Source organism: Brassica rapa, unplaced genomic scaffold (genome assembly GCF_000309985.2).
Source record: "Brassica rapa cultivar Chiifu-401-42 unplaced genomic scaffold, CAAS_Brap_v3.01 Scaffold0490, whole genome shotgun sequence".
In the NCBI taxonomy this organism is placed as follows: domain Eukaryota; kingdom Viridiplantae; phylum Streptophyta; class Magnoliopsida; order Brassicales; family Brassicaceae; genus Brassica; species Brassica rapa.
This window is the reverse complement of record NW_022610431.1, coordinates 5,365-20,000: the sequence shown is the minus strand read 5'-3', so window position 1 is coordinate 20,000 and position 14,636 is coordinate 5,365.

The following is a 14,636-nucleotide window of genomic DNA, read 5'->3' as shown; positions in this document are numbered from 1 at the left end:
CCAAAACATCCTCCAGGTCCTGAGAACATACGCAAATAGTCATGGAAAAAGAGGGATGGTCGGATTCCACTTCCTATGGCCAAGAGAGCCTTAAGGAGAGAGGTGTGTGGGAAGGCAGTTTCATGGGAGTTGGGAACGACCCTGTGATGGAGTTTGTTCATGGATGATCACGTCCTAGGCTTCCTATATGTCTTGGTACGTAAATATCTAGGAGAGAAGGAAGAAGGCCGGACTCCACTCCCAATGGCATAGACAGCCTTGAAGGCGGATGCAGTGTAGAAATCAGTTTCATGGGAGTTCACGGGAAGAGATGAGCGACCCTTGCCTGGATCTTATCATTACTGTAAGTATATGATAAGGGCTTGTTAAGACATGATGGATGCGTGCTTTGGAGGAGCATGGACGTCCATGATAAGGGAAGGCACATGATCTAATCAGATCATGTATAAGGTAACCGGTTTATGATTACTTTCCGGTTTATGTTTATGTCTCTTGTGGAACTGGTCCTGGACAAGCATGGCACGCCCTTGAAAACTAGATATAATGTGATATGATCTAAGGATCTAGTAGTTGAGTAAGGGGCCGGATCATGGTTGGTATAACCTGTCCTTATGGTGTGTTGGACGGATGCATTACATCGGCCATTCCATAAGGAGCGGGATATGGAAACTTGGTTGGTGTTGATCTCGGCCTGAACCATCACAGTGTGATCTCTGGATGGTTATGAATGGCCAAGATCATGGGTCATTGGTGGAGAGCCATGACCTTTCACCAAGGTGGTTTCATGACGGTTGCAACAGTGGAATCGAAACTGTTGTGAAGGAGGACTAATGGCCGCTTGGCCTGTTAGGGATGGTGATGGCTTATACTATCAACCATAGTCCAGACTGAGACTGATGGTATGATGAGTGTCTAGACAGGAGACACGAATGTCTTGTGAGACTGATCGGATCTGTTGGGACAAGGTTCCATGATCGATTAGGTAAGTGTGAAGACTCATCAGTTCTGAGTCATGTGGGGTGGTTGGTTGATTGACTTAGGATCTGATGGGCATTATTAGTCCATGAGAGGACTTGGCTCCAGAGGAGCATACGCTTAAGACTTGATAGCACTGAGCCATGGCCCTGGCCAGTTCAGGGGTGATGTCCATGGCCTTGGCCGGACTGATCATGATCGGGATCCATATGATCTGGGTCGATTCATTTGATTCCGATTATGGGAATCTCTTAGTTGGAATTTATCATGAGTTTTCATGAATTTTAATTAATTTTTGGAGCACTTTTGAAAGTGGCTAGAAATGTAGCTGAAAACTTCCCAAGGGTACTTGGTATGTGTGGATGGTTGGCTGAATGACTAAGTACCAAAGGGAAGAGTTTATGCAGGTATAAGAGATCTGTACGAGTAGACGTGGAGCTGGTCGAAGCTACCTCACAGCTCTATCAGCTGGTCGAGAGTAATGGAACCTGAAGTGAAGTGGTTCAGCTCAGCTAGCTGGATGAGCTAGCTAAACAGCTAAGTCAAATGGGACAATGAGCTAACAAGCTCCGTGGATGTGGCAAATGTATGATCTAGCAATGTTACATAGATCTAGATAGAATGGTTAGGGGAATGGAACTTCAGATTTGTATGCCTTTATTTGGGTTCGGGATTGACCTTGGAGCTAGATGGTAGTTGAGTATACTAACCATTAGCTGAGGTTATTCGACCAGACAAGTATTGTGAGAACCGAAATTTGCAATGTCGATTTTCGTTTAAATAAGGAAACTAGGAAAACCCTAATTTCCCAGAGGTCCCAGATATCTGCTAATACCACACGCCAAGCAATGAGAACACGAGAATAACAACGATAAAGTATAAGAAATCGAAAACAGAGCAAAGTAGATCTTATTCCGAATTCGCGTTTGAGCGTTACAACAAGGTAAGATCCTGGGCTACGAGAGCTGTCGGCGAGATTCCTAGTTCTAAAACCCTAAGACGGCAATAACCTAATTGAGTTGCAGCTCGAATAACAAAAACGGAAATATGCCAAAATTGGTCTAAGTGCTAAGTTTGCTCTGACAAAATTCTCTCCCCATGCCTCTCGCCTAGGACTCCTTATATACTCGCTCCAAGGTCGGTTTACGCTTTGACTCTTCTGCCCTTAAGCTGTCATAGCATAAAATGTAGATATTCCATTTTTTCGATCTTCGTAATTATCTTCAAAATTTCGTATTTATCCGCGGAAACTTGACATTTATCCTTCCTTGCGCGCCAAGCGTAAACCGTAGGACGGTTTACAAGCTTTTGGTTAAGAAATCGTAGGATGGGCCTCGAGTCGCGTTTTAGGTCCCTTTGGGCCGTCTTCCGACTCGAAGCGTTTACTGCGTCTTCTTTCGGTAAAGATCGAACTTTCCGCAGTTTTTACCGCAAAGTTTGAACAAAGTTTGATCGATACTGAGTTAGCTGCAGTCTTCAGGAGATAGCATTGAAGGATAGACGAGAATGCATGGACTGGTTTCGTATTGACGTTTCAGAAGAGCTCGGTCGCTACGTAGCGACCAAGCGGGACGGACACTCGGTCGCTACGTTGCGACCGAGCTCGAAACCAAGGACGCTCGGTCGCTAGCTTGGCTTTGAGCTCGGTCGCTACTTTTTCGTCCGATGTCTTGTTTTTCCTCCGAAAAGCTTTTCGTAAGAAAGAATCTATTTCGAAAAAGTATTTATCAAAGAAAGTTCTCTTTCTCTTCCTCGGACGTTTTGAATGTTAACTTCGTCGTAACCGCTTTTGACCCCAACAGTTATCCCCCCAGCTCTTGAGAGTCGAGATTCTAGCGCGCGGTTTGATGATTTTGGCAAAGTTAGGCGTTTTTGGACGAAGTTTATACTTTAAACTCCGCGGAAGAAAAATCATCGAGGAAGTATATGTGTTAGAGATATGAATTCCGAACCTAGACTTCTATAAGTAGTGAGCTCTTGTCATTCATTATCTTCACACCTTCCCTTCTTCAAACCATCAAAAACCTCTCTAGCTCCATTGCTTTTGCTTTCAACATGTCTTCCTCCCAAGGTGACAAGAGAGATTCCGACGTCGAGAAGGGCGATGCCACCTCTCCGGCTCTGACTCTGACTTTTCCGGCTACAGCGCCGGCTTGTGTTGCTGGTCACCTCTCATTCCGAGAGAGACTAGTTCGTCGACAAGCCGAGAAGGAACTGGTTCTAGCTGGCACCGAGTTCCCGTCTTCTTCTGCACGGGCCGTTGCCCCGGGTCATGGGATCGAGGTCGTGGTTCCGCAAGACGTAAGAACTCTTGCAGGCTCGGGCATTCCAGACGCTGTGTGTACTGAACAGACAGCCCACGTGGGCCAAAATCACCCGAACAGTCCACGGGAAGGGTCAGCGTGCTGAGTCCAAGGACCAACGTGCTGATATGTGTACTGATGGACAGCCACGGACGTCCTGTGTGTGCTGACGGACACACCCGGACAGCCACGGACATCCTGTGTTAGCTGACGGACACACACGGACATTCTGTTTGTGCTGACGGACACCCACAGACGTCCTGTGTGTTTCGAACAGACAGCACACGTGGGCCAAAATCACACGAACAGTCCACAGGATGGGCCACCGTGCTGAGTCCAAGGACCAGCGTGCTGATATATGTACTGATGGACAACCACAGACGTCATGTTTGTGCTGACGGACACAGACGGACACACACGGACAGCTACGGACCGCCACAGACAGCCACTGACGTCCTGTGTGTGCTGGCGGACACCCACGAACGTCCTGTGTGTACTGAACAGACAGCCCACGTGGGCCAAAATCACCCAAACAGTCCACAGTAAGGGTCAGCGTGCTGAGTCCAAGGACCAACGTGCTGATATGTGTACTAATGGACAGCCACAGACGTCATGTGTGTGCTGACGGACACACACGGACAGTCACGGACGTCCTGTGTGTGCTGACAGACAGCCACAAACAGTAACGGACGTCCTGTGTGTGCTGGCGGACACACACAGACAGCCACGGACGTCCTGTGTGTGCTGACGGACCCACACAGACGTCCTGTGTGTGCTGACGGACACCCACGGGCGTCCTGTCTCTGCTGACAGACACACACGGACAAAAACAGACACACACGGACAGCATCGGACGTCCTGTGTGTGCTAGCCAAGGACAGCCACGGACGTCATGTGTGTGCTGGCCAAGGACAGCCATGGACACAAACGGACACCCACGGACATCTTGTGTGCACTGAACAGACAGCCCAAACAGTCCATGGGAAGGGCCAGCGTGCTGAGTCCAAAGACCAACGTGCTGATATGTGTACTGATGGACAGCCACGGACGTCCTGTGTGTGCTGATGGACACAGACGGAAACACACAGACAGCCACGGACGTCCTGTGTGTGCTGGCGGACACCCACAGACGTCCCGTGTGTACTAAACAGATAGCCCACGTGGGCCAAAATCACCCGAACAGTCCACGGGAAGGGTCAGCGTGCTGAGTCCAAGGACCAACGTGCTGATATGTGTACGGATGGACAGCCACGGACATCTTGTGTGTGCTGACGGACACACACAGATGTCTTGTGTGTGCTGACGAACACCCACGGATGTCCTGTGTGTACTGAACAGACAGCCCACGTGGGCCAAAATCACCCGAATAGTCCACGGGAAGGGCCACCGTGCTGAGTCCAAGGACCAGAGTGCTGATATGCGTACTGATGGACAACCACAGACGTCCTGTGTGTGCTGACGGACAGCCACATACAGCCATGGACATCCTGTGTGTGCATCAGATGGCTGAGACTTGACCAAGATAAGAAGGAAGGAAGCTAAAGAGAGCTGGACGAGTGGTCCGGATGCTGGACAAGGTCTGGAGGCAGCTCATTCAGCTAGGTGGAGCTGGAAGGGAGTTCACATAGTCTGAGATAGCTCACTGGAGCTGGACGAGTAGCTCACTCAGCTGGGGCAGCTAGCACTCAGCTCATCTCAGCTGGGTGGAGTGTTGGAGTCTTGGCCGGTCATTGCGGATCATGGGTGGTTATGGTCCGGATCATGGACATGGGGGTCCGATGGGTCTGAGGGACTCTGGCAAGTAAGCTATGCAAGTGGGCAAGCTATTGGGCCAGAGATCGATAAGCCCAAACGAAGAGAAGAGCAGTTGTGAGCGGTTGGACAGTTTGGGCGAAAAGGTGCAACCGCATGTGTCCCATCGTCCAATCAATGCTTCTGTTCACCCAGAGCAGTTGGCGGGCTCTTCTCCTATAAATACAAGTCCCTCCTGTCGACATTGATCATCAGAAAGAAAAGGGGAAACTCTGCCCAATTCGTTACAGAAGTAAAGAAAGAAAAGTGAGAGAAGTTGGCCGCAAGGCAGTCCGTGTGAAGGTTTGGTGATTCCGGTGAGTTCTAGCAGTGGGCAAGGGAGACTTGATCGGAAATGGATACTAGACAGAAGGAGAAGACTGTGGAGAAGATTTTGGGGACTTCCGAGCACACACCTAAGGTACAGGATGTTAACCAAGTGGTATCGCCCAAGACCATTAATTCGGGTGGTCTGGCCGATTGATCCATGTGTTGTTGGTTGCATCTATTACCCTTTCCCTGTCAATATATCTCTTCTCTACTATATTCTTAAGTGTTCTGTGGGTTCAGACTCATGGGACGCCACCAGGCCTTGGCCAGATCAGTGTAATCTCTCCATGGCCTTGGTTGGGCATGTAAGGTCCGATCTTATAGTTCCAAAGGGGATTGATAGGATCCGACCTTGAATATCTCTTAGTGGCTATTTATCATGAATTATCATGGTGAAATATTAGTTTTATCTCAATGATTTAGAGGTGGTCAGTTATGGCCATATGGGCTGTTCATGGGCGAGATCAGTATGATCGAGGCCGGTTCTGAGAAATCTGACTTGACCATTCTCTTAGTCATGAATTATCATGAATTATCATGAATTTTATTTATTTTCTGGACAAGTATCAGAAAGGGTCACTTTTGGCCAGATTAGGCTAAGTATCCGAACCATGCTTAGGATGATGTTTGCTAGGGTATCGGTTGTGATTCTTATGCATATGTGTTGTGGGTTTTGTTTTCAGGTCCCGACAGGGATCGTGGTAAGGCTAAGGAGCCATGAAGACCTTGGCCGTGTGGGATGTGTGATGTAGTGATAGTTTGATACAGTGAACTTATGATAGCCTATTGTGCAATTGAATGATATGAATGATTTGTATGGATCACATTGACTTATATATATGAAATGATGTTTACCTTAAGCTTCCGCATTGTATTGTCTGATTACATGAACCTCAATGATTGAAAAATGACTTAGAAACTATTGGACTTAAACCGGCTGAAGTACACTTAGATATTAGGTAAGGCCGCGGACTGGTTGGATCAAGGGATCCAGGTTTAGGTCTTACAAGTTGGTATCAGAGCATGCTTGATTCTAGGATCTTGGGTTAGGGCTGATCATCACACATCCGGCTGGTTCTCGTGGCAGGTTTTGGTATTGGTTAACTTAGTTTTGTTTGAGGTTTGCAAATAAAAATGTTAACCTAACCTTTGCCTTATGTTTTGTCTTTGATGACCTAAGGGAACTAGGAAGAGGTCTCGGAAAACTAAGGATGGGACTGGGGTGTCCAGTGCTGGAGATGCCTCAGTGATTAATCCAGTGGAGTTGTCAGTCCCACCTACTGGTCGGACCGGGGAGGCCATCCTGACTGAAACTCAGATCAATCGAACTGAGGTTCAGCTGGGTGGAGAGGACAGGCAGCTGGAAGAGACCCGAGAACAGCTGAATGGAGCTGGAAGCCAGCTAGGTGCAGCTAGTGGGCAGCTGAGAGATGAACAGGATGGTGAAGCTGAGTCCTTAGAGACTGGTAACCGAGCTGATCCAAACATCCAGAGAGATGGGCGGACTGGTCCGGTTGATCAGATGGCTGAACCATCCATGAAGGAAATACTTGATGCAATCAAGGTAATGGGAAGTCAGATGCTGGCAATGACCCAAGTGTTCACACCAGTAGTGAACTCATCAGTGGGTCAGACTACACAAGCTCAAGTGATAGCTCCTGGAGCTGGTGGACCTAGTGGTCGAGTTGCGCCTGTAGCTGAGGTGATTGAGCTGGAACCACCAGCTGGAACAGCTAAGAAGGTTGATTACCTGAAGGTGCTGGAGCACATCTCTCGGTTGGGAACAAAACACTTTGGTGGAAGTGTTGATCCTCTGGAGGCAGATGAGTGGAGGACCAGGCTGGTTCGCAATTTCAAATCCACTCGTTGCCCAGATGAGTATCAGAAGGACATTGCAGTCCACTTCCTGGAAGGGGATGCACACAACTGGTGGTTGGCCCTTGACAAGCGTACCAATGGTACCATTGATCGGTTTGCTGACTTTGAGGTCGAGTTCAACCACAAGTACTTTCCAGCAGAGGCATGGGATCGTTTGGAGACTCAATTCTTGGACTTGGTCCAGGGAAAGAGATCAGTTCGGGAGTATGAAGAGGAGTTCAACCGCCTTAGGCGCTTTGTGGGAAGGGAGCTGGAGGATGAGGCAGTCCAGGTCCGGAGGTTCATAAGAGGCCTTAGGGTCGAACTCAAGACCTACTGCTCAGTCCGTACCTTTCACACAGTGTCTGAGTTGGTGGAGAGGATGGCAATGCTGGAGACCAATCTGGCTGAAGAAAACAAGCAAAGACTGAAGAGTGTGGTGGTGTCTTCTGGTCAGAGTGGTGACCGGAAGAGATAGAGGGATGCGGCCGAAGGGGGTAAAACCTCAAGTGGTAGGCCTGAGTGTCCCAAATGTGGAAAACACCATGGAGGCGAGTGCTGGAAGGCTATGGGAGCTTGTACCCGTTGTGAGGAACCGTGGACCGGAGAGGAACCGTGGGCAAGGCTCGACCAGTGAGGCCAGGACTTGTCATCAGTGTGGCAGGAGAGGGCATTTCCGTGTGGACTGTCCTCAGTTGCAAACTGGACAAGGGAGGGGTCGTGTTGAGAACAACCGACCAGACCACAAGCAAGGCCAAACCTCAGCGCCTAGAGTCTATGAGCTTTCAAGGGATGTGGATGAGTCCGGACCCTTCAAGGCGATCACTGGTAAAAAGTCTAACCTTATTCTTTTTAAATTAAGTAGAACTGCATGGTAAGGAATCTAGGATGGACTAGATACTTAGATGAGATCTTATGTAGGGACCTTATGTATTGGTGGTGTGGAAACACATGTACTATTTGATACTGGAGCTACACATAGCTTTGTGAGTCCATATATGATTGGAAAAGGTATGTTCCAAATGGGAACCAGGAATGATCTTGGCTTGGTGAGTGCAGCCGGTGGGCAAGTTATGCATTCACTAGGTCTGGTTAAAGACATTCCAGTGATGATCCAGGATAGGGTAATGCCTGTGGATCTGATTGTGGTCCGCCTTAAGAATCACGAGGTGATCCTAGGCATGGACTGGCTTGGCAGGAATCGGGCCACCTTAGACTGTCATCGAGGAAGGGTGCAGTTTGAGAGTGGGTGTGGACCCCCGATCAAGTACCAAGGTATTAATCCGGCCTCTGGATGCGTAGTGTTATCAGCAGTACGTGCGGAAAGGATGCTGGAACAAGGTTGTGAGGCTTATTTAGCCACAATCACCACTAAGGAGGTCGTAGGGGTTGGTGGCCCGGACGGGATACCGCTGGTCAGTGAGTTCGAGGATGTGTTTAGGTCGCTACAGGGCATTCCCCCTGATAGGTCTGACTCATTCATAATAGAACTCGAACCAGGGACGGCCCCAATGTCAAAGAGCGCATACCGCATGGCTCCGGCCGAAATGGCTGAGCTAAAGAAACAACTCGAGGAGTTGCTGGATAAAGGGTTCATACGCCCAAGTGTATCACCCTGGGGAGCACCAGTCCTCTTTGTTAAAAAGAAGGATGGTAGTTTCAGGTTGTGCATAGACTATAGAGGGCTGAACAGGGTTACTATAAAGAATAAGTACCCTTTGCCCAGGATTGATGAGTTGCTAGATCAGTTGAGGGGAGCCAAGTGGTTTTCAAAAATTGATTTGGCTTCAGGCTATCATCAAATCCCTATTGCACCAGAAGATGTAAGGAAGACAGCTTTCCGGACTAGGTATGGTCACTATGAGTTTGTGGTCATGCCATTCGGATTGACCAATGCACCAGCAGCCTTTATGAAGATGATGAATGGAGTCTTTCGAGATTTCTTAGATAAATTTGTAATCATCTTCATTGATGACATACTTGTATATTCTAAGACTCGAGAGGACCATGAGAGGCATCTCAGAGTGGTGTTGGAACGGTTGAGAGAGCAGCAGCTGTTTGCTAAGCTAAGCAAATGTAGCTTCTGGCAGAAGAGCATTGGCTTCCTAGGACATGTAGTGTCTGAGGAAGGAGTCTCAGTTGATCAAGAAAAGATCAAATGTATACAAGAGTGGCCGAGACCAAAGAATACAACTGAAGTGAGAAGTTTCTTGGGTCTGGCCGGCTACTACAGGAAGTATGTCAAGGGGTTTGCTAGTGTGGCACAACCTATGACACAACTTACTGGAAAAGATGTCAAGTTCAAGTGGTCTGAAGCTTGTGAAAAGTGCTTTATAGCCTTGAAGGACATGCTGACCAGTGCACCAGTCCTGGTGATACCTGAGGCCGACCAACCATATGTGGTGTACACAGATGCATCCATCACTGGACTAGGCTGTGTGCTCACACAACATAGGAAGGTCATAGCATATGCCTCAAGGCAGCTCAGGAAACATGAGGGCAACTACCCAACCCACGACCTGGAGATGGCCGCAGTGGTATTTGCCATGAAGATATGGAGATCGTACTTGTATGGTGCCAAAGTTCAGATTCTCACTGACCATAAGAGCCTGAAGTACATATTCACTCAGCCTGAGTTGAATTTAAGACAAAGGCGCTGGATGGAGTTTGTGGCCGACTATGATTTGGACATTGCCTATCACCCAGGCAAGGCCAATCTAGTGGCTGATGCATTAAGCAGGCGTAGGGCTGAAGTATCAGCAGAGAAGGAAGCAGAGATCTTGGAAGGGATGGTCCGGTCACTGAATCTAAACACTTTGGCCAGTGAGAATGAGCCTTTGGGTTTGGAGGCTGTGAACCAGGTTGATATCCTTACAAGAATCCAACAAGCACAAGGCTCGGATAAGAATTTGCAAAAGGTTGCAAGGAATGACAAGACTGAGTACCAGATCACCAGCAATGGTACCATTTTGGTACATGGGAGAATCAGTGTTCCTGGTGACCGGGAACTAAAGGAAGAGATTATGAGACAAGCTCATAAGTCTAAGTTCTCAGTGCACCCGGGGCTAAACAAGATGTATAAAGACATCAAGAGGTATTACCATTGGATCAGAATGAAGGCTGATATAGCTGAGTGGGTGGCAAGGTGTCCTACTTGCCAACTTGTTAAAGCAGAGCATCAGGACCCAAGTGGTTTACTTCAAAACCTCCCTATACCAGAGAGGAAGTGGGATCACATCACAATGAACTTTGTGACTGGGTTCCCTACGACCAGGAACAAGAAGGATGCAGTTTGGGTGATTGTAGATCCCCTGACCAAATCTGCACACTTCTTACCCATTAAAAAGGGTGATGGAGTGGATGAAATTGTAAAGGTTTATGTGAATGAGATAGTGAGGCTGCATGGAGTGCCGGCCAGTATAGTCTCAGATAGAGACCCTCGGTTCACATCTTACTTCTGGAGCGCTTTTCAAAAGGCCCTAGGAACCAGAGTGAACATGAGTACATCTTATCATCCTCAAACGGATGGTCAATCAGAAAGAACCATCCAGACCTTGGAGGACATGCTAAGGGCATGTGTTTTAGACTGGGGTGATTCATGGGAAAAGCACTTGCCACTGGTGGAGTTTGCATACAACAACAGCTTTCACACCAGCATAGGCATGTCTCCTTATGAAGCATTGTATGGGCGGCCTTTCAGGACACCCTTATGCTGGACTCAAGTGGGGGAGCGCAGCATGATAGGTCCTGAGATTGTGGAAGAGACCACAGAGAAGATCAAGCTAGTCAAAGAGAAGATGAAGGAGGCACAGGACCGCCAGAAGAGTTATGCGGATAAGAGAAGGAAACATCTTGAGTTTGAGGTTGGTGATCTAATCTATCTCAAGATGATTACCTTCAAAGGTAGGGCCAGGGTTTCTGGAAGAAGGAAACTGGACCCTAGGTTCTTAGGTCCATTCAGGATACTTGAAAGAGTTGGGGCAGTGGCTTACAAGTTGGATTTGCCATCTGCAATGGATGCTTACTATAATGTTTTCCATGTGTCTCAACTAAGAAAGTGTCTAACGGATCAGGACATTGTATTGCCTGAGATTCCAAAAGATCTTGGTAAGAACTTCACCTTAGAAACAAGGCCGGTTCGGATCATTGATCGGATGGAAAAGGCAATGAGAAGGAAAACAGTTCCTATGCTTAAAATAATATGGGAATTCAATGGCAAAGACATTATCACTTGGGAAACAGAGGCAAGAATGAATGCTGAGTATCCTGAGTGGTATGGTCAATATGAGGGTGGTGAACCATCGAGTTTGAACTCGGGGACGAGTTCCTTCCAAGTGGGGGAGACTTGTCATGTCCCTAGTTCTAGATAAGGCCATCAGGACGGGCCATGGTACGAGGAGATGCACCAGTCAGGTCAAATGATCTAAAGACAAGCGTATCATTGTCCAAACAGAAGGTTAAGTGCATCAGATGGCTGAGACTTGACCAAGATAAGAAGGAAGGAAGCTAAAGAGAGCTGGACGAGTGGTCCGGAGGCAGCTCATTCAGCTAGGTGGAGCTGGAAGGGAGTTCACATAGTCTGAGCTAGCTCACTGGAGCTGGAGGAGTAGCTCACTCATCTGGGGCAGCTAGCACTCAGCTCATCTCAGCTGGGTGGAGTGTTGGAGTCTTGGCCGGTCATGTGGATCATGGGTGGTTATGGTCCGGATCATGGACATGGGGGTCCGATGGGTCTGAGGGACTCTGGCAACTAAGCTATACAAGTGGGCAAGCTATTGGGCCAGAGATCGATCAGCCCAAACGAAGAGAAGAGCAGTTGTGAGCGGTTGGACGGTTTGGACGAAAAGGTGCAACCGCATGTGTCCCATCGTCCAATCAATGCTTCTGTTTGCCCAGAGCAGTTGGCGGGCTCTTCTCCTATAAATACAAGTTCCTCCTGTAGACATTGATCATCAGAAAGAAAAGGAGAAACTCTGCCCAATTCGTTACAGAAGTAAAGAAAGAAAAGAGAGAGAAGTTGGCCGCAAGGCAGTACGTGTGAAGGTTTGGTGATTCCGGTGAGTTCTAGCCGTCGGCAAGGGAGACTTGATCGGAAATGGATACTAGACAGAAGGAGAAGACTGTGGAGAAGAGTTTGGGGACTTCCGAGCACACACCTAAGGTACAGGATGTTAACCAAGTGGTATCGCCCAAGACCATTAATTCGGGTGGTCTGGCCGATTGATCCATGGGCACGCCCCCAGGCCTTGGCCAGATCAGTGTAATTTCTCCATGGCCTTGGTTGGGCATGTAAGGTCCGATCTTATAGTTCCAAAGGGGATTGATAGGATCCGACCTTGAATATATCTTAGTGGCTATTTATCATGAATTATCATGGTGAAATATTAGTTTTATCTCAATGATTTAGAGGTGGTCAGTTATGGCCATATGGGCTGTTCATGGGCGAGATCAGTATGATCGAGGCCGGTTCTGAGAAATCTGACTTGACCATTCTCTTAGTCATGAATTATCATGAATTATCATGAATTTTATTTAGTTTCTGGACAAGTATCAGAAAGGGTCACTTTTGGCCAGATTAGGCTAAGTATCCGAACCATGCTTAGGATGATGTTTGCTAGGGTATCAGTTGTGATTCTTATGCATATGTGTTGTGGGTTTTGTTTTCAGGTCCTGACAGGGATCGTGGTAAGGCTAAGGAGCCATGAAGACCTTGGCCGTGTGGGATGTGTGATGTAGTGATAGTTTGATACAGTGAACTTATGATAGCCTATTGCGCAATTGAATGATATGAATGATTTGTATGGATCACATTGACTTATATATATGAAATGATGTTTACCTTAAGCTTCCGCATTGTATTATCTGATTACATGAACCTCAATGATTGAAAAATGACTTAGAAACTATTGGACTTAAACCGGCTGAAGTACACTTAGATATTAGGTAAGGCCGCGGACTGGTTGGATCAAGGGATCCAGGTTTGGGTCTTACAGGCCCAGTCCGTCGCTGAGGACGCTTCTCCGATTTTCAAGCTGGGCTCTTCCTGGTTCGCTCGCCGTTACTAAGGGAATCCTTGTTAGTTTCTTTTCCTCCACTTATTGATATGTTTAAACTCAGCGGGTGATCCCGCTTGACCTGGGGTCGCGTTGAGGACTTTGGGTCATCAAGAGCTTTTAGACCAGAACGTCTGACTATATGATGAGAATTGTCAAGACGCTCCTGGCGTCCTTAGCTCGGATTTTAACCGCGTGCGGTAACACACGGGAGATCAGATTCCGTCCCATATCCTCGAGAGGATGGGGGGACGACGATTTGTGACACCCAGGCAGACGTGCCCTCGACCAGAAGGTTTGGGGTGCAACTTGCATTCAAAGACTCGATGGTTCAAGGGATTCTGCAATTCACACCAAGTATCGCATTTTGCTACGTTCTGCATCGTTGCGAGAGCCGAGATATCCCTTGCCGAGAGTCGTTTTAGACTTTATATTGCAGCACTGCTTCCGAACAAACACCATCTCCGGGGTGGCGAAAGCAGGCTGTTTAGTTGCATTTTGCTTGACACTTTTCGTGCCGGCCGTGAAGGGATGCCTCCACGTAGCTAGTTAGCAGGCTGAGGTCTTGTTCGTTAACGGAATTAACCAGACAAATCGCTCCACCAACTAAGAATGGCCATGCACCACCACCCAGAGAATCAAGAAAGAGGTCTCATTCTGTCAATCGTTACTATGTCTGGACCTGGTAAGTTTCCCCGTGTTGAGTCAAATTAAGCCGCAGGCTCCACTCCTGGTGGTGCCCTTCCGTCAATTCCTTTAAGTTTCAGCCTTGCGACCATACTCCCCCCGGAACCCAAAAACTTTGATTTCTCATAAGGTGCCAGCTGAGTCCTAAAAGCAACATCCGCTGATCCCTGGTCGGCATCGTTTATGGTTGAGACTAGGACGGTATATGATCGTCTTTGAGCCCCCAACTTTCGTTCTTGATTAATGAAAACATCCTTGGCAAATGCTATTGCAGTTGTTCTTCTTTCATAAATCCAAGAACTTCACCTCTGACTATGAAATACAAATGCCCCCGACTGTGACACCCCCGATCGTAGATGACCAGAAATGACACGGTCGATGTTCCTCGATGGCCGATCAGAGGTTCTCAGAATACTTCTGATCACCTTAGACTAACAACCAAAGAACACCAACACTCCTATCAGATATCACTCTAGGGTTTTCAACCCAAAAAAGCAATACCCGATAGTTAGTTTGTCCGGACAAGGACTTATATCATATGAAACCCGTACTTTAAAAACATTCTTTATATATCATTTAAAAGCATCTTTCAAAATTTGTTATAAATTAACCTCGAGGTTTTCGGTCTACAAATCTTATA